The sequence below is a fragment of the Callospermophilus lateralis genome, chromosome 8 (genome assembly GCF_048772815.1).
Source record: "Callospermophilus lateralis isolate mCalLat2 chromosome 8, mCalLat2.hap1, whole genome shotgun sequence".
NCBI lineage: Eukaryota > Metazoa > Chordata > Mammalia > Rodentia > Sciuridae > Callospermophilus > Callospermophilus lateralis.
The window spans coordinates 114012523-114033593 of NC_135312.1; the positions used below are offsets into that span (position 1 = coordinate 114012523).

Below are 21071 nucleotides of genomic sequence, written 5' to 3' on the forward strand. Positions count from 1 at the left end.
GTATTCTCCCACCTAGAAAGCAATGAAAGAACTCCAGAGCTTGGCAGTCCCAACGCCGCTCCTACCATGGAGGACAAAGGGAGACGTGGCCACAGTCCAGCCTGCAGGAATTGGGCAGGTTGATTTGGCCTGGCCAATGTGCATGGATCTGAATCATCACTGTTCTCCTGATGGTGCAAAATACTAAGCTGGAACACGGGGTAGTTCAGAGGGGCCAACGTACAATGTGCGGAGTTCCCAGTTGTGTGAAAGTCAGTCAGTGAAAATTGTGGACTTCTTCCTGAATTTTCCCTGAAACCTGAAACTCTCTCCTATTCCTTGGCCGGCAGCTCTTCTACCTGGAATCCCATGTTGTCTGGCAAGCAAAAGCCATTTCACAATTCCGCTGCTACCCTGATGCCATTGAAACCAACATTCTAGGACCAGGGAGTGGGGGCATGCCTCAGTGGTACAGCGCTAACCCAGCCATGTGTGAGGTCCTGGGCTCTATCCTCAGCACCTCCTCACACCAAAGAAAAAAAAAGCACACCACTCTATTTTATGTTCCTCACTCTAATAATTTCTAATAATACATGGAATAGATTCATTCATTTATGCATCAAATATTTTCCTTTTACTCTCTACAAGACACTACGATAAAGCTGGAGAAAATAAGGTAAAGATTTAGGATCCAATTGAAAAAGAGAAACTACAGAATTTGCAGAGTCCATAAGAACAACAAAGCAAACAAAATGCTCAGAACAATTTGTCTTGGGACTAATTAAGTAGGAATTTTTCCTGTAAAGTTCTATTAAAGAGGACACAGAGCAATGTCATAAGCAAGGAATGCATCAGTTCTTCTCAGACCCAACGGGACATGCAGATCATAGGGGATCTGGTTCAGAAGGTCTTGTGGGGGCCTGAGCTTTGCATGTCTAACAGGCCCCCTGGCGATGTCCCTGGGCCATGCTGCTGGTCCTCAGACCACACCTGGGTGGTCTAGCCTACATCACACTTGACTGGGCTCCCTCCCACACAAACACTAAGTACTTGCTGGTGGTGTCCTAACAAAGAGCCATGTAACTCTAGCAATGTGTTTACTGGGAAGCTAATGACACCCATGTAGCCAGCTCTCAACCAAATGTTTCACAATATTTGGAAGAATAGCAAAGTGAATATATTCTTATAATTCTTCCTATTTTTCCCAAATTTATTTCTTATGCTATTAGATGGCTATAAAGTCAAGATGGCTTCCAAAAATACTAGGCTGCCTCTAGAACAAGGACCATCAGCCATAGCAGACACCAACCTTCTCATACGGAGTTGAGGGGCCTGGAAAAAACTGGCCTCAATTAAGAAGGACAGGGATGTCAGTAGGAGAAGAAAGGAAGAAAGAACTTTCCAGAAGAACAGAAGAACTTAATATAAAGACATAAATGCAGGAAGAAACATGTAGAGTGTTCAGAAGATACTGCTTCCCTGGAACATCCTTCCCCACCCTGAAACGGTCTGTGTGGCTTGCTTCCTTACCTCCTCCAGCTCTCTGCACAAATGTCACCTCTTCATATCACTCCATCTAAAACAGCTTCCTTCTGCACCTGCCGGGACTCACTGTCCCCTTAACCTGCTTCACCGCAATTATCACCAGCAGAGATCCAATCACATAGTAGAAAAAAAAGTTCATTATAAGTGGAGATCAAAGCCCTAAGGCAGGAACAAGCTGTGGAATGCAATCAATAAGGGCAAAAGTGTCCCCAAACGCCTTTAAAGAGGACACCAAGAACCATGGGGGCGGCCCTGGGAAGGGGCTTTGCATTCTGCATCTATCAACTTTTGCTCTTTGGCAACAACAGATGTGCAGAGCAGGAAGCATCTATTTCCAGGTCAGCTGGGCAGCCATCAGCCCTGTGTCTTGTTCTGAGGCTTGAACTGATGCAGGAGCAACAGGCTTGAGGGTACATTCTTGTCCTAGCAAGAACAGAAGTAAAGAGGGCAAACCCAATGTTCATGTCCATCACCCATAAAAGTCAGGTGCACCATCATCCCATAGCCAAAATATATCAGTGACAAAGTCAAAGTCAAGGGGCAGGGAATACACCAGAGCTGATTCCTCAAGCCTCATGGGATTATGCATTAGGAGCAAGTATAGTGAAGATGGGGACATTTGACCATGGATTTGTTTTTCACATTCTCTTCATTGCATGACTAATAGACCCAGCCTAGCCCAGGGGCACAGAGTCAGAGAGACCACAGCAGAATGTATCCAGTGATAACACAGCTTACTGAGGCCTTGCTATGTACCAAGAGCTAGGAGGATACAAGAAAAGCCCAAGACTTTGTCCCTGTCTTAGAGATCACTGTATGAAACTGTGGTCCACTAGGAACTGCAACCTTGAGGGAAAGGGGAAGCATGTTTGTTCTTTGTTTCCAGTGTTCTCCTAGCCCTAGCACAACTAGATGGAAGACAGAAAAACCAAGCAGGAGGCCCCTGCTCCAGGGCAGGTGTCTGACGAAAGTCATCATGGACATCAAAAGAGTGGAAATGAGCACACGGTCAAGAGGTGAGCAGAAAGGTCCCTGACTACTAACTGCATGTGCCATTTTCAGAATGAAGGATGAAAGGAAGGAGGACAACTTGAAACTCATTTCAGCTGAGAAGATAAGGTAGCAGGATGGTGAGTCAAAGGCAGCCTCCAGGAGGAATGGAAGGGCTTCCATGCCACCCCACTTAGATCCTGCATTGTCACATCTCAGGTTCCCAGTACAGATGGCAAAATGAGCTTCTCTGAGAAGGCATGTTTGGAAAGCAGACCACTTTATAGAAGGAACACATGCCACCTGGAATTGTCATCCATGGGGAAATGAACAAGTTCTCCATGAGAGGGTGTCAGGGTGTCTCCATGAGAAGCTGTGACAAATGTCATGCAGAGAGATTCTGACCTGAGCAGGGCTGGGCAGAGGAGGTTCCTCCCTTAGGTGGTACCACGGTTTGGATCCTAAGTGGTCCCCCTGTGCTGATGGTTTGGTCCTCTGTGGTGCTATTGGAAAGTGGGGGAAGCTTTAGGAGGCGGGGCCCAGTGAAAGGAAGTGAGGTCACTGGGGGTGTGCCCTGGAAGGGGATATTGGGACCCTGGCCCGCCTCTTCCTCTCTCTTCCTTTTTGCTTCCCAGGTGCTGGTGAGATGAACAGCCCTCTTCTGCCATGAGGTCCTGGGCTAGCACAGGCCAAAATTGACTTATCTCAGGTGTTTGTCACAGCAATTGAAAGCTGACTAACACAGACTCCATCACATCAAGGAGCTGGAGATTCCTTGAGATCCTGAATGGCAGGACAAAACTAGTCAGATGTCAGGGACAGGCAATAGCATTTGTCAGATACCCTCTCCCTAAGAACTGTTGAGGGTTATAAAAGAACAAAATTCTGTGGCCCAAAGAACACCCATTTATTCAAAATTTTAAATTAAAATAAATAGCAAATAATAATAATAATAATAATAATAGCAATAACAAAATAATCACATAACCAGAAGAGAAATAGAAGCCAGTTAAGTGGGTCATATCAAATCCATAACTTCTTTCAACTTCAGTTCTTTCATCTTTAGAGTTGGGTGTTTGGAAAAACCCCCTTTTATCATCCCTTTTCTTCTGAAATTCTGTGATCCATTAAAGAGCACCTTGTAAGATACTCTCCAAAAATGTCAAAAACAAAAACAAGAATCAGAAGACATCCATGGAATGAGAGAGACGGTTCTGGTGCTCTGCTTTGCCCTTTACTTAGGAAGACGTGCGTCCTTGAAAGGGACAAGTTGGAGCACTCAATAAAACTGTAGAACAAAAGAGTTTCAGGAAATTACCTGGACAGGATGCAATCACCTGAGAATCTTGAATGGATTCATGGGCAGGGTTGTGAAGCTGGAGACTCTGCTGAGACCAGTTGTTACAACAGCTGCTGTGCCTGAGGACAGTCAGGTTGCCAACGCCAGCCTCGCTCTGACTTTCCAGAAGGGCCCTGGGAAACCACCAACTGTTGTTTCTCCATTCCGTCCTAGCAGGCTTCTGAAATCTTTAAATAAAACACAGAAGTGTAGAAAGTTGAGATCAGCACACCCATCAAGGCAAAGGCAGGAGAGGTTCTCCAGGGAGGAGCCATGGCCCATCAGTGGAGTCCTTGGAGCACAGAGAAAGGGGAGGAGTCACCTGTAGATTCTGGAAATGCCTTTGACAAGTGTCCACACCCCAAACCTTAATTGTGGGCAAATAAGGAGTAACTGGGTTTCCACAGGATAAAGGGACTACTTGAAAGGGACAAGGAATTGAATTTCAATGTAAGAAAACCAGGTCATTAAAAAAAAAAAAAGACATTTCTTTGTTTAAAAAATAAGAAAGGGGGTTCTCAGAGGTCGGGAGGGACCCGTCTTGGTGAATAATGTTATAAAAAGATCTGAAGAACAAAGTACTCGGTGAAACTTTCAACTGTAGATGTTCTTAAGACATTTTAAGTGAAATGGTGAGTCAATGGGATAAGGATTTGAAAGCTGAAGAGAAAATGGTACAAGAATTTCAATTTCAGGGCAAGTTCAAGTTAAAGCACTTTAAGACAAAGAGTTTTAAACCATCACCCAGAAATTTTCCATAAAGCCAAGAGAAGATTTAGGGAGTTATTTACTCCCTGAGAACTTAAAGCCTGAAGCAGTGACATCAGAGACAACAAAATTCCAGTCACTCCAGGAGGATTTGTTAAGTGAATGAGTGAAGTACTCAGTCATCAGAAAGACCCCAAATGGAAATACGTCCCACACTTGAACTATATGTAACAGACTGTTAAAATGGGACTCTCTTGCCAGGTAGGGTGATATACAGTAGTAATCCCAGCCACTCAAGAGGCTGAGGTGGAAGGATTACATATTCAAGGCCAATCTGGGCACCATAAGACACTACTCAAAACAAAATTAAAAGGGCCGGAGGTGTAGCTCAGTGGTAGAACGCTTGCCTAACATGTCTGAGACCCTGAGTTGCATCCCCAATACTGGGTGGCAGTGAAGGCCCTCTTGCCCCTGTTTCAGTGGAAACATAGAAACAATAGATGTTATATTCCAAGTAAGGCCATTGTTATTTATAGGACTTATAAAAAGGAGATGGCTGGTAATCTCGAAAAGATACACACCGAATGATTCCACAAAATAGCATAATTATAGAGATGGAGAACAGGCTGGTGATTGCCAAGTCAGGGATGAGAGAACTGAGTAGTTTTGTAAAGGGGTAACAGAAGAGAGCCGCAATTAAACATTTTGATGGTGATGGTGGTGGTTACCTGAAACTACATGTAGCATAAAATTGCACAGAGTCACAAACACACGTGTACAATCGAGTACATGCACAACTACTCAAATCCAAATAAGCCTGTGGATTGTACCAATGTCAATTTCCTGGTTTTTCTGAGGCTGTCATCATGCAAGATATTAACACTGAAGGTGAAGACTGCATCATATCTCTTTGCAATTTCCTATGAACCCATAATGATTGCAAAATAAAAGTTTTATAAAAAGGGTAGAGCCATGAACAGTGGCACATGCCTATAATCCCAGCAGCTCAGGAGGCTGAGGCAGAAGGATCATGAGTTCAAAGTCAGCCTCAGTAAAAGCAAGGTGCTAAGCAGCTCACTGAGACCCTGACTCTAAATAAAATACAAAATAGGGCTGGGGATGTGGCTCAGTGATTGAGTGCCCCTGAGTTCAATCCCTGGTACCCCTGAAAAAAAAAAGAAAAAAAGGGGGGGTTAGAGTCTCAAATACAAATTTCAACCCTAAGTTGACCACTCAGCTCTCGCCTACATAAAAGAAGAGTCAAGAAAAAAGAGTGGAGGCTGGCAGAACATTTTTAGAGAATTCTCAAGATTCTCTGATTCTAATCCTGTCCTTGGAGTAAGGACTGGGTACTGGCCTCTTGTGTTAAAGTGAGTGAACAGCCTTCATAAGGAACACTCTGAGAGGATGCTCTTTGTCCTTTGTAGCTGAGATACATTCAACTGTGTCTGACACCCAGCTGAGAAATTCCAAGAGTAAGAATTGGGTGAGCCAGCTACTGGCACAGGAGCCCAGGAGAGGAGGCTGGGCTGGGCGGCTGCTCTCATTCAGTTCGTTAGTGCAAAGATATAGGACTCCTTTTCCTGAGCCATATGTGGACCAAACAGCGCTCTCCGAGAGGGTTGCCTGGAGACACAAGAAGGCAGCAGAGACGAGAGATGCTGCTGCATCTGGAGAGGCGCGCATTACCTGTGTGGATGCACAGGTGAGAGGGAGGTGTATCGTGATTGGCTTGTCCAAAAGCCAATCACAGCTGAGTACAAGGATCAGCTTGCAACACTTCCCAATTCTTGGCCAGGCAACACCATGCTCACAATAGCAGCAGGCAAGGAAAAACTTCTCTAACCAATATTTTCTTTCTCCCCTCCCTGTGCTCCACCCCAGAGGGTCAGAAATCACAGACAACAAGACAGAAGAGGATAGGAAAGGTAGCAGAATACAACAGTTACTAATAGGGCATTATGTAAAAATGTGGATGTGTAACAGATGTGATTCTGCAATCTGTATTTGGGGTAAAAATGGGAGTTCATAATCCACTTGAATCTAATGTATGAAATATGATATGTCAAGAGATTTGTAATATTTTGAACAACCAATAAAAAAAAAAGACAGAAGAGGAAGATGATAAAGGTGAAGAAAGAACATACCCCTCTCCCTGCCGGCTCCTCCACCTACAACAGGTCGCAATCAGGGGAGGAGGGGAAAACTTGCTGTCGATTCGAGTACTATATGTTACAGAGTTCTGGATTTTTAAATTATTGATGGAAGAACCTTGTATTAAGTGGGTGCCCCAGAAACCTGCCTGATTTTTTTATCCAGAAGCAAGAGAAGAACAGAGCCCACACTACAGACTTAAAGGGGCGGTGGAAAGCAGAATGCTGGTTCGTGATCACACACCAGGGTCCCGCTTGCTCAAGGCGATGGTTACACTGAGTGCACACAGAGGACTCTGCAGCCCTATTTGATCAAGAAAGATAACACAGAATTTCAGGGGGCAACTAAAAAGGCCAAGGGCACGGTGACAGGGAAGGCGGCCCTGGCATCCAAGAAGAGACTTTCAAAGATTATAACATCAATATGAAGGCAAAGGTTGAAATAAAATTTATTGAAATCAGTAAAATAATAGATTAAATGGATAAGGTCAATAAAAATTCTTCGTCAGACTCCAGAATAAAACAATAAGAGGGCACCACTCAAAATAAGGAGAAATAAAAACAAATGCTGGTATGTTTTTAACCTATACCAATAAGTGGTTAAAAGCATAAATGGCTATTGTAAAACTTTAATTCACTTAATTTTGAAAAATAAATATACCTCATAAAACACTTTTTAGAGAAGAATCCAAAATTATGTCAACAAAATATAAAGTCCTGAAATGGAACTAGAAATACCCATCTTGTGCTGATATTTAATAAACTTCAATAATAAACTTTAATTTTCTAGCTGGGCACGGTGGTGCACACCTATATTCCCAGTGATTCAGGAGGCTGAGGCAAGAGGATCTTGAGTTCAAAGCCAGCCTCAGCAACTCAGTGAGGCCCTAAGCAACTCAGTGAGACCTTGTCTCTAAATAAAATATAAAAAAGTGTTGCTCAGTGGTTAAGCATCCCTGGATTCAATCCCCGGTACCACCCAACCCCCCCCCAAAAAAAAAAAACTAAAATATGCCCTATGGAACCCTTTCTGGGGAGAAACAGGTATCTATTATTACAGTCACACCAAATGAGATTCATTGTAAAAACTTAGAGTTTCAATATCTACTGTATTGATTTAAAATGTATTTAATGAATAGATGGAACATCACTAATAGAGTGTCACTAACATTATTCCAGCAATGAAACCACGATGATGCTTAACTTCATCTGAACAGGCTACAAGATTTTTAAAGGTTTAGGATCATGGTTTCCACTCCCCCTGCCCCAAAGGCCTTCAAAGCACTGCTATATCTGACTCTGGCATCAATGTGGTCTGTGCTTAGGAGGGCCCATTCCAGCCTAGACTGCATACTTCTGGACTTCTTTCACATGAGAAAAAAAATAAACCTTTACTTTGTTTGAACCACATGACTAGTGTTGTTTGTTATATGCAGCCAAACCTAATTCTGACATACGGATGTTTGGTAAATATTTGTTGAATAAATAAACGTGGTTTTTTTCTTAAGGTTTTGTTAAAACAGGCAGTGCTATATTCCCCACTCCAAGTCTGTAATGAAGCAGTTCTGGAAGTGGTAACCAGATGATTGTGATCTTTACCACATTAGTTTGAAACCATTAATTGATGATCCTTCCATTAAGCTGCATCTACGCAGAACACAACCACAGGGGTTCACTTCCCTGATCGCTGTGTGACTGAAGGCAACTTGACTCTGACTGAGCCTCAGTTTTTCCATCAGTAAATTGGGTCAGTGTTGCAAGTGTTGCTTCATAGCTGGACAAAGAGTATGTACATGTGTGTGTGTGTATACACATATATACATATATATGTATATATATGTATGTATATTATATATATATATATATATAACAAATATTTGGAAATTTTTTTAAATCACAACCATGAACATTGTTACCATTAGAGGCCCTCTTGGCTCTGCACAAAGAGACTGAGTATGCTCCCAGAAGTTCCTGTTGTGAAGTCTTAAACATCTTTAAAAGAGGGGGAAAAAACTCAGTGTACTATCATTTAACTTATTTTAATGTTTCTTCAAAAATGGTAAAAAAAAATACTAAAGTACAAGAAAGCAGTAATCATAATGTTATGGCCAAGGTTATAGACATGTAATTATAAATATACATTTTAAAACATTTCCCCCACCAAGAAGGCCCTGGGGGGAAAAACTAAATCAATAAATGTGGTTGTAATAGTAGCTCTGCAGCCACTGCATCTAGTAGGGCTGGTCTCTGGGCTCCTGACGGTGTTTGCTTTTATCCGTTTTTCCAGGTCCTTCCATCTGCCTCTGCTTCCTCCCGTCTATCCATCTCATCTTCTTCCATCACAGCCACCTCTGAGCATTCCACCTGAAACATTGTGGTGCATGAGGCCACTCTTCCTCCCCACATGCCACCAAGACCCTCTTCCCTGTCTGGGTTTGGGGAAGGTGGTAGGAGGAACCCTCAGGCTTACACAGGTTGCATATTCTCCAGGTGAAGTTCTGGTTTCCACAGCCAGGATCGGGACATTGCCAGTGCTGGATGTGTCCTCCTCCAGAGGGGTTCCCTAGAAATTCCCAGACCCTCTTGGGAGGAAGCCTCCTCTGTGCCCTCCACAGTCACCCCTGCAATGCATGGGTCTTCCAGGACCTCCTAGGCCACCTGGACCTCCATGGAGTGAGATTGGCATTCCTCTGCCCTCTCAGAGTGGCACGCCACCCCACATGCTGCCACTGGAGGATTCTTGTAAGCAAGAGAGACTTTCAGTTGGCTCATTTGAAAGTCTTTTCCATCAGACCACTCCATGGCAGCCTTGGCAGCCGGCAGGTCTTCCTAGCATACCAAGGCATGGCCTCTGGCCTTTCCTGTTTCCTTGTCCAGGTGGATGTGGATCATGGGCTGCCCGGTTCTCTTGTTCGTCTTAACCCCACACTGCTTAAAGGAGGCTGTCAGATCACCAAGAGTCACATTGTCATCTAATCCTTGCACATAAGCACTGTTCATGTCTTCTGCTGTCTGTCTTCATTCGGACCTACAGGAGGGCCTAATCAAGACCCAGTCCTTCAGCCATGGGTTCACCAGGCTTATTGAAGCCACCTGGCTCTCCAGCGTCCATTCTGCCACATCCTTCTCCCCTCCTACCTCTGCTCATGCCTCCACATTCAAATCCCCCTCTTTCCCTGCCCCAGTTACCAGGGCCTCTTGTGTTCTGGTTCTTTCCTGGTCCAGAAAATCCTCCTGGCTCCTTCCCATAAACCCCTGTACTAGTCAGGGTTCTCTAGAGAAACAGAGCCAACGAGAGGGGTGATTATTAGAAGGGGATTTATTAGAGTGGCTCACAGGACCAGAAGCTGGGTAGTCCACAGTGGCCGTCTGCAGGCTGGAGGGCTGGAGGAACCAGTAGCTGCACAGCCCATGAGGCTGAAGCCTCAGAACAAGAGGGATCAACAATGCTACCCCAGTCTGAGACCCAAGGCTTCTGGCAACTCCCTGGAGAATCACTGGCAGAGTCGGCTTTGGAATAATGAAGAAGCCAGAGTCCCATTTCCTCAGGCCATCGCAGCAGCAATCAAGGGCCTGTTCAAGAAGAATCAAGCTCCGCATCTGCTGCTGCTTCCTCCTGCTTCCAAGTTTATTCCATCCATGCCACCATCCTATTGGACAGTGCTACCCACACTTAGGGAGGGTCTCCCCTTCAGTTCACTATCCTACATGACAATCATTCCTACACACACCTTATTTACACACCCAGAAGCCACTTAATCTTTGGCATCTCTCAATCCAATCAAGGGGACAATTCAGATTAACCATTAGGACACCCGTGCTGCTGGGCTGGTCCTGGCCAAGCGGTCTCTGCTGCTCTACTGGGAGCCTGACCCGGAGGCTGGCTGCAGGATCCAGTGGGTGGGGGTAATGAATGGGAAGCTGCAGTCCACAGCTGGCATGTTGACCAGAGCTACGGTGCTGTCCATAGCTGCTCAGATGCCCAGAGATGTTCTGCTGAGAGTAACTGCTCTGTTCATAACCAGTTAGCTGTGTAGACAGAGAGCTGGTAGGAGGACAGGATGAAGGGGCACCGACTGACTGCATGGGGTAGCTCCCAGGAACTGGGGACCACTGTAGTGACTCTGTCTGTATCCTAGACTGGACTGGGTATAAGCCCCTGCGCTCCACTGAGGTTGACAGTCATATTGGACTTTTCCATCTTGCAGTCTTACAGGTGCAGTAGCTGCCAGGGGCTACCCAGAGGCTGGTTGAGCAGGCTGAGTGCCGTGCACACACTGAACTGCACAGAAGGCCTTGGTGGCAGCGGTGTTATCATACCCCTGGCCAGGCTGGCTGTATGCCTGGGGCTTCAGGTGGAGTAGTATAGCCAGCAAGAGGGTGTCCATAGGAAGTTGCGTGTGTGACCTGAGCATAGGTGGCGGTGGACAGAGCCCAGCGTATAGCTGACAGAGGTAGGCTGTGCAGAAGTTCCATGGCTCTGTTGCCATATGCCTGGTGGTCTGTGCATATCCGTGAGTTGGCTGCGCTTTGTCAGCTCTAGCCCGGCTGGGCTGCAGCTTGGCTGTGGATACTGTGATCTGTAGATGCCATTTTCTCTCCTAGTAAATATTCTTGAGAAGACTTGACGTCAATGAAGAAGAAGTTAGTGAGAAGATAGTGAGATACTAACTCTTCACAAAGCTGGCCCATATTTGGGGCTGATAATTGGGATAACCGAGAGGTGGACCCGAATGATAGAATCCTGGCTACTGACACAGATCACTGAAAGAAAAGTGACCAGAGGGCTGAGGGCTTGCGGCAGTTGAACTTCTAGTTTGATAAATATGCAGGCAAAGACCAAATACCTGTCATGGACTCAACATAATAAAAAAAAGAATGTCTCAGATTAGCCACTTCTAACTTGTCTTATCTTTGGAAATGAAAAGACTATTTATAGATATCGGCGTCCTTCTGGAAGGGCTGCTTTGAAGAAATACATGCAGGCGGTCTCCATGCGGTCCTCATTACAGCTCCCTGGGGCGCAGGTCCTCCCTTGTGACGGGCCTCGCTGAGCTCCAGCATCCTGGCCCTTCCCTGGTCCTATCAGGCCCAGGATTAGTAAAAGCACACAAGTGCCTCACTGTGTTTGCTGGTCCCCTAACTTTGCCCACACCTCTGTAAGTCTTTTCCTTGAATTATTGTCCAAAGGATATCAATGGACAAACAGCCTCCCTGCTCTTCATCTCTCGGATTGGCATGCTCTGTGTGTCTGTCAAAGACATCTGGCCCGCTCTGCATCTCCAGGGAGGGTTCCTTGATGACCAAGGCTCTGATGCCTGTGCCAGGGCCTGGAGCTTGGTCACTAGCTTTGCAGCACTGTAACCCATGAGCACTTGGGGCCAGAGAGAAGTAGCTTTGCAAAAAAGCCCATGAAGAGGAGGCTGAACCTCTTTTTAGATGGGCACCCCGGGGCTGATTAATTTTTATCCCCTGACATTGACATAAGCTTATGTGATTCTAAGTAACCTGCATGATATCAGGAGTAAGTCTCCCTGTGGCATCTACTGTGGGGGGGATAGAACAGGGAACAATTTTGAAGTGAATGCTATTGGTCCTGAGAGATGCTAAGGACCCTGAATGCAAGTAAATGAGGAGGGAATCCTGTGAGGCCTTACGTTTGTTGAAACATCTGTTGATCCTCTTGTCAGCTCTGCAGAGTGGAACACACTTGGGTTTTGAGGTTGTGTGTACCTGGGCGACATTCTGCCTTGAACCCTGAGGGCCTGCAAGGCCCAGGGATATTGTCATAATTTCTCTGAGTTTCTCTTTCCTCTTTTGTAAAATAGGGATCATATTCTTCAAGGACTCGTGTGAGGATTAAATGAGACACTATGGGAAGGCCTGGCCCCGGGTCCAGTGCAAAGTAACATCTCGGATAAATCATATCTATATTTCTTGTCAACGCTCAGCTGAAATAGCACAATACATCAGACTCTCGAAAGATCTTCTGCTTCTTTGTGCTTCGTAACATTTTCTCCTGAGTATTAATAATGCCCAACAGTAGCTGTCTCAGAGGGAATCTTCCCTGGCCTCTGCACCTGAGTCTTTCCATCTTCGGACTTCACAGCTCTGGCATCTGTCAAGCTTGTAAAACTGCAGAGTCTGGGGCTCCACCCCGGGTCTGGAAGGCATGAGGACTTCCAGTCTGGATGCAATGGGCTTTTAATTTCATTGGTGATTTTTTTTCTAAAGGCCAAGTCCAAGAGGGAAGGAGAAGGTTGCTCTTAGCTGATGAGAACTATGTCACAACAGCCAGAGGAGGTTACCTTGCCCCAGTCCCTGGCTTCTGGTAGACATGGCAACCATCTTCCTTGGTCCCCCAGAAAGATGCTCTCCTTCCTAGAAAAGTATCCATATATCCAGGAGTCCAATCCAGATCTGCCTATACTGTCAGGATTTCCGCGCAAATTTCAAGGCTCACACTAGATTAGCAAATTTTTATCAAGAAAAGAAATAAGCCTGTGCTGGGACGTAGCTTAGTGGTAGCATGCTTGCCTAGCACATGCAAGGCCATAGGTTCAATCTCCAGTCCCGCAAAGAAAAACAGAAACAAGACCAAGGAGTGAGTGAAAGCGAATTTCTCTCTAAATGATCCACCTACAACATCCCACAGGAGATTACAAAGTACCACCTGTCTGTCCCTTATCAAAAGGCAATAATGCCAGATTTCCTGACTTCCATCTGGATACTAATCAGGAAACACAATTGTTTTGTAATCTGTAGAGTTCCTTTGCTTTCTTTCTTTTCTTATTTGTTTTCTCTATTTTGAGTGGCAAAAAATAAAACTTGCTGGGTGCACTATGATCTAAATATTAGATTCTTCCTGAAGGTTCTGCTGGCACATGCTAGTGCTCTGGTATGTACCCCACTTCCATGCATTTCCTTAGCCTTGACCCCTATTTGTTCATCTATTCCTTTTTATTTTTATTTTTGGTACCAGGGATTAAACCCAGGAGTGCTCCACTGAGCCACATCCCTAGTATGTATGTATGTATGTATGTGTATATATATAATTTTTTTTTTTAGAAACAGGGTCTTGCTCTGCTGTTTAGGGCCTCACCGTGTTGCTGAGGCTGGCTTTGAACTCATGATCTTCCTGCATCAGCCTCTAGAGCTGCTGGGATTACTGATCCATTGCTTTTTTTTTTTTTTTTTTTTTTTTTTTTTTTTGTAGTTATAAGTGGACATATATCTTTATTTTATTTATTTATATGTGGTACTGAGGATCAAACCCAGGGCCTCACACATGCAAGATGAGCACTCTGCTGCTGAGCCACAACCCCAGCTCTGATCTATTACTTTTGACCAATGTGAAGCAAGCAATTACTTCCTCCAGGTCTCTATTGAACTATCCTTGTCACACTGACCCAATCACATGCACACAGGAAGATCTTTGAGATCTTAACCATCCAGAATCAAGGGCCCTATTCTTTGAAAGGGCAAAATCTACATCTAACATGAATGAGGAAATTCAATTATTTCTTTTCTGACAAGTCTCCCAACTTTTTCTGTCACGGTAGCTCTATCAATAATTAACTTTTATGTTATTCCCGAGGGCTGGCTTAGGACATACCATATTGTGATGGAAGATGAAAACCATCCTGGGGCTGTTAGGGTTTGGGACGGTGTGAGAAGCAGTCAGAGTTGGTCCCTACCAGATATTATTCATCTGGTTCATAAAGTCTTTTCTGGGGGTGACTCCAGAACCATTGCTTCTTTCTTTGTTGTCTCTAAAAAATGAAGTAAATAAATATGGTTAGGTCCCAGGGAAGTCATGCCTATTTCTAGTGATGAGCCTGGTAACACAATTGATATGCAGAGTTTTCAGTCTCATCTGATCCCTAGAGAAGGAGACAGATCCATTTATCCTGGCCATTATCCTGCATCAGATGACACCCAGGTTAGGAAGAAAGGATAAACACTCATTCAACATCCATTCATTCCACAAATGTTCACTGGGCACCCATTCTAAGATGGGGTCAGGTTACAGAGATGGGCACAGCATGGTTTCTGCTCTCAGGACACCCACAGGCTAATGGGTGTCCTGTAGGAAGCAAGCAATCAAGATGCAGTGGGGGTGAAGGGAAGGAAGCTTGGAGGATCCACCAAATACGCAACATGGAACCCCGGATCAGGTTCCAGGGAGCTCATCCAACCACTGAACAGAACCCCAGATCACACTCCACGGCAGGTCAGTTGGGTTATCTTTGGTCTAAGGAGAACATCATTACCATAGTGTTTTGAATGACATTTGAAGAAATGACTGCCTAATGCTCCCGTAAGTCCAAGCTCGTTGCTCAACATTATGGAAAATTACAGCCTGTTGGTGGAGATCATTTCTCCCTGACATGGGAAATCATGTTCCTGTGAATCACTCCACACCCCACAGCCAGTATTTTTCATCACATATGAGCTATTATTTCCAGCTGGGTGTTGACAAGACAGAACTGTTCACTAATGCTTAAGTAATAGAGTGGAAAATATTTGACAAAATATGAAAAGGTTGATTTTGATTATACATACAATCTCTTCTTTAAAGAACAAAATGTGTTTGTGCCAGCATGAGTCATTCTTCACAGGGTTGTGAAGTGATCTATATATTTAGATGGTTATTTAATTGGTTTGTTTTAAAATAATAACTTGACTAAATATGCTCGCTTTCTGTGTGCATATTATAAAAACTTAAGATATATACAAAGAAATCAATGCATGAAACAAATCCTGCTACCACCAATAACTCCTGTTAATATATTGTAAGCATCTGCTCAGATATAACTCTATAATGGAGTGAAGGAATGGATGAATGAACAAAAATAACTTTATAAGAATGGAATCATATTTCTTATAAAATACTAAATTTAGTTGCATATGAATTTAATAGAAAACAAAATATGCTAACATTAAAGTAAAGTGATAGAATTTATAGAACTTTCCTTATTCTTAAACAATTGCTTGAAGAATAAGAAAAAAAATATCATTAATAGAACATCTTTCTAATTACTTGTTTCATTCCCAGAAAGGTTGAAGCAAAAGATCTTGCTATAAAAAGTTAAGTGACCAGCATGCTTGTATTTTCTCCCATCTTTCTTTGTACCATCTCCTGATTATTTTGGTGTTTTATTTTGTTTATTTCATCAAGTTTATGTGTTGAGATTCGGTTCTGCAATCATACTTCTCTCTGTTGGTGCTGTTTGATTTTACCTTTGGTTCCATATTTAAACTGACTCAACACTTACTAGTGATTGTTTTTTCATTCCTTGATTTGGCTCTTGGTGGGATGCTTTTCTTCATTGCAATGACATATAACATTGATCATACATGAACATGGTCATGTGGCATTTACTATGGGTCAAGGAATATTTCAAGCACTATGTATGTATAAATTCACTGAATCTATGCAACTCAATGACATAGTTACAACTATTGTTCTATTTTGCAGATGAGGAGACTGAGACACAAAAACAAAAACAGTTCAACAACTTGTTTAAATTACAGAGCTAGTAAGTAGCAAAGCCAGGATTCAAACCCAGGTGGTCTGGCTTCAGAGTCTGCATCCTTGAAGTCTTCTTTTCAGAAGGTTTATGGCTGCTGTATTTTCTGGGCTCTGTTATGTCTGAAAATCCCTTCCCCTTCCCCTTCCCCTTCCTCTTCTCCCCTTTACCTAAGGGGCAATTTGACTGCATTAAAATTTCTCTGGGCCACAGTTCTTTTCCTGTGTTAGACATTGCTCCACTGTTGTGTGGTACTGGGAGTTAATAGAAAGAAATCTACAGCCTCCTTAATATTTTCTCCTTTTTGCTTCTTCAGTTGGACAGAATTCTTTATCTTTGAGGTTGAATAGCTTAATCACTAGATGACTCAATGTATTATTCTATATCCGTTTTGCCTAGACCACAGTGTGATCTTTTGAACTGCTAATTTAATTCATCTATCATTGCAGGAAAACTTTCCTGTATTATGTCTTCCAATATTTTTCTGGTTTATCTGTTGGGCGCTTATCAGGAATTTTAGATATCCTTATATATAACTGTCTTTGAGCTCTTTCGCTACTATCTAATTGATTCTCTTTCTTTACATTTGCTGTGATTATATCATCTTTACCTGTAATTGGTCTGACTTTTTAGCCATGTCTACTATTTCTGTTTCTATTAGTTACTCAGCATTTTATTTTGTTCCTTTAGTTCTTTGATATACAGATCCATCTCCTTTTGTTGTTTTATCATCTTATTTTGATCTTTTGTTTTATTTATGTTCTTACTAAGGTCTCACATAATACACACACTTGCAAGGAATCTGCTTACAATTTTGGTTTTGGTTTTGGTTTTGAATTCTTCCAGGCAGGAGTTTTTTCATGACTTCAGCTTGTATTTTTTTCCCTTTAAAATATTTATACAGTAGATGTGCCCCTTCCTCACTCTCTTTTTTTCCTGGCCATGAGGTGAAGCAAAGAGAGTGAGCAAGCGGCAGGGCCCCACAATACCCTTGAAAGGCATGCTCCCAATGACCTCAAGACCTCCCATAAAGCCCCACCTTCTACAAGCTCTACCACCTCTCAATAGTGCCACCCTAGAAACAAAGACTTTACCACGTGGGCCTTTGGAAGACATTCTAGATCCAGATACAGCAAAGCCCAAGGTTTCACTCCTTTCTAGGATGCCCAATTCATCTAACCAAGGGCAAGTCCACTCTCCTGACCTCACCACATTCCTGCAGGTCCAATTTTGACCTGGAGGCCCTTCCTCCCCCAACAATACCCAGGGTCAAGCACCACTTCAAGAACTTTTCCTAAAACTTTCCCAAAATTTTTTTACTCACTCCCTCAGTCTTGAAGCTGGAGAGCATTGGTGGGAATCTTCATGATTTCATTCACTAGCCATCTTTTTTCCAAAAGCCTTGGGGAGAGAGGAGGTGAGGTCTCTCTTGCCTCTACTTTCTGAGGATTTTATTGAGCATTTTTAAAAAAACAGATCTGATTATTACTACATTTTCTAATTTGTGTTAGAATTTTAAAACACAAGAATATTTCTGCCCATTTAACTTTCTTTTTAAATTAAGGTAAAATTCACACAGTCACCATTTGAGTAAGTTCACAGTGTTGTTCAACAGTCACATCTTTCCAGTTCCAATTCTTTTCATCAACCCAAGAGAATACCCCACACCACTGAGAAGTCACTCTCTATTTCTCTCTCCCTAGTCCCTGGCAACAACCAATCTGATTTCTGTCTCTATGGATTTTTGTTTTGGTTTGGTTTTTGTTGTTGTTGTTATTGTTGTTTGTTTTTGGTTTTGGTACCAGAGATTGAACCCAGGTGTGCTTAACCACTGAGCAACATCCCCAGACATTTTTTAAATATTTTATTTACAGATGGGGTCTTGCTGAGTTGCTTAGGGTCTCACTAAGTTGCTGAGGCTGGCTTTGAGCTCACAATCCTCCTACCTCAGCCTCCAGAGATGCTGAGAATACAGATACACCACACCTCTCTGTTTCTATAGATTTTTTTAAAAAGCTATTCTTATTATTTTATATAAATATGTCATATAATGTGTGACCTTTTGCATTCAGCTTCTTTCACTTAGCTTAATGTTTTCATGATAATCCATGTTGTATATACCAGAACTTCATTCTTTTCATAGTCCAATGATATTTAATTCTAGGAATATCTGTGTTTTACTCATTCATTCACTTGATGGGTATGTGAGTCATTTTCACCTTTGGTGATTTTTGAACAGTGAGGCTATGAACATTCTTAGACAAGTTTTCTTTTTTCTTGTTCTTTTTTTTTCCCTTTTTGATGCTTGTTTTCATTTATCTTAGATATATACCTACAAGTAGAATTTCTTGGTGTGTGAAATTGAACATGGTTATTCTACAGTTAACTCTTTGAGATATTACCAAAGTTCCTCCATGGTGGCCATTTTCATTTCCACTAGCGATGCACAAGTGTTTCAGTTTCTCTATGTCCTTGTCAACACTTATTATTCTCTTTTTTTATCACCATCATCATTATTATCATCCAGTTCACTTTTAAATTATTTTTGCTAATATTATCAGATTAGCACCCTGGTAAAGGTTTATGAAATCTTGGTCTCCCATTTTCCCCAGTTTTCTCCACAGTGGTCTCTTTGTTTTCTGGCAAAGCCATTCATCCTTATGCATTTGTGGAATTGATTGATAAATATTTATTGAGTACTTACCACACACCAGATTCTGACTAGGCATTGGGGATAAAGGAATGAGGAAGACAGGATCACCCTCAAGTTGCTCATTAGAGAACAAGCAAAATAGATATTATGTTCATTTCCTACTCCTACCATAACAGATAGCCACAAACTTAGTGATTTAAAGCAACAAACCTTTATTAGTTAAAGTTCTCCAAATTAGATGTCTATCATAGGTCTCACTAGACTAAAAATCAGCTTGTCGGCTGTTCTACTTTTCTTTCTGGAGACCTTGAGAAAGGATCCGTCTCCTTACCTCTGGCTTCCTAGAAGCTTCCTAATACCCTTGGCTTGTAAGTTCTGCCTCCATCTACAAAGTCAGCATTTGAGCTTCTCTCTGACGCTGCCTCTGTCATCCCATCTGTCTCTTACCACAACCAAGAAAAGTTCTCTCTTCAGATTCCTGTGATTAGCTTGGGACCATCTGGCTAGTTCAGGACAATCTCCTCATCTCAAGGTCCTTCCTTTAATCACATCTACAAAGTCCTTTGCCTTGTTAGGTGACATATTCTAAAATATGTTCCAGTATATTCTGTAACAGGTTGCAGGGATTAGGGCATGGGCATCTTTGGGAGAAGGGATATTATCCGCCTATCATAAGCATGTACACAAATAATAACAATAGTAGGCAATGCTTATTGAGAGATCGCTATGCACCTGATACTCCTGTAAAAGTTTTACTTGAATTAACTCATTTAGCCCCTATAATGTTCTTCTGAAATATGAACTGTTATCACTCTTACTCATAATCAAGGAGGATGCTAAAGTGCAAAGAAGTAAAATGATTTGTCTGAGGTCTCACAACTTGTAAGTAACAGAGCAAGGATTTGAACCCAGAAATCTAGCTCTGGAGCTTATACAATTAGAAAGGTAAGTAAAATTGGGAAGTCCTGCCTGAAGTAGAGTCTTTCCTAACTAGGTTCCTGCTTTATGTTCTGGGAGATCCTCTGAATCCCTCAGGTGTGGCTGCACTAGGGAGGGAGGTGGTCCCATGAGGTGGATATCCAGGACTGCTATAATTTGGATCTCAAATGTCCCCAAAAGCCCACATGTGGAAGACCTGGTCACTAGAGTATGGCTCTATGGAGAGGTGATGAGACCTTTAAGAGGTGGGGCCTAGTGGAATGAAGTTAGGTCACCAAAGGTACGTCCATATAGGGGATAATGGAAACCCTAGCCCCGTCTTCACTCTTCACTTCTGACTGCCAGAGGGTGAGCAGCTTCCTCCACCACACACTCCCACCACAATTACTACCTCATTATAAGCTCAAAGAATTGGGAAACAATAGACCATAGTCTGAAACCTCCAAAACAATGAGCCAAAATAAACCTTTCCTCTTTTTAAGTGGATTATCTCAGGTATTTTGTTACAGCAATGAAAAGCTGATTAATACAAGGGTCCAGCTGGGATTGGGATTCTCACCAAGGAAGGCCAGAAGCCCTTAAAATATTATGAGTTCTTGCATAATGGTTTTCTTCATATCTAGAAAATATATTATGGCAAAAATTATGTTAAATATTGAAATTCATTTAATAAATATAACTCCTATTGATCAGAATAATTACATATTTAAAGTAAGGTAAGATAGATCTAAAATCTCTTATCTACAATCCTGAAATTCATAAAGCACTAAAAATAGAGGGATTTTTTTTTTGTAAGCTTATGATAAACTAATTTTGGGAGCAAAGCCTGACCTAAGCTGACATGAGCCTATTTATAGATTTTTTTTAGCCCATTGGTATTGAGTAGTCCCTTACTTAACTGAAGGAATATTAATGTGTTTGATTATCAGACGCAACCCCAGAGTCTTCTGGGAATTTTATTAATATATGGGGTATCCTACTGCCTTCCTAAAACCCAAATATCTGATTTCCAAAATATATTTGGTCCCAAAGGTTTGAAATAAATGCTTGTAGACCTGTAGGAGATGTATGTGTGAGATATATTATCTGTTGAGTCTATAATCAGTGCTCAGTGCCCCCATGACCCATTGGCACTTTGCAATAAGTTCCCTCACATGTGCACCAAGCTTTCTGGCCCACTTGGCAGTTTTACCTATGGTCTTTTGTACTAATTTAAAATGTCTAAGTCCTTA

At 42.6% G+C, this 21071-nt stretch overlaps 1 pseudogene; it reads right to left on the bottom strand.

The window, feature by feature from the left end:
* Positions 1 to 6950: 6950 nt before the first annotated feature.
* On the bottom strand, positions 6951 to 11307 carry LOC143405783 (RNA-binding protein EWS-like; annotated as a pseudogene).
* Between the last annotated feature and the right edge of the window lie 9764 nt (positions 11308 to 21071).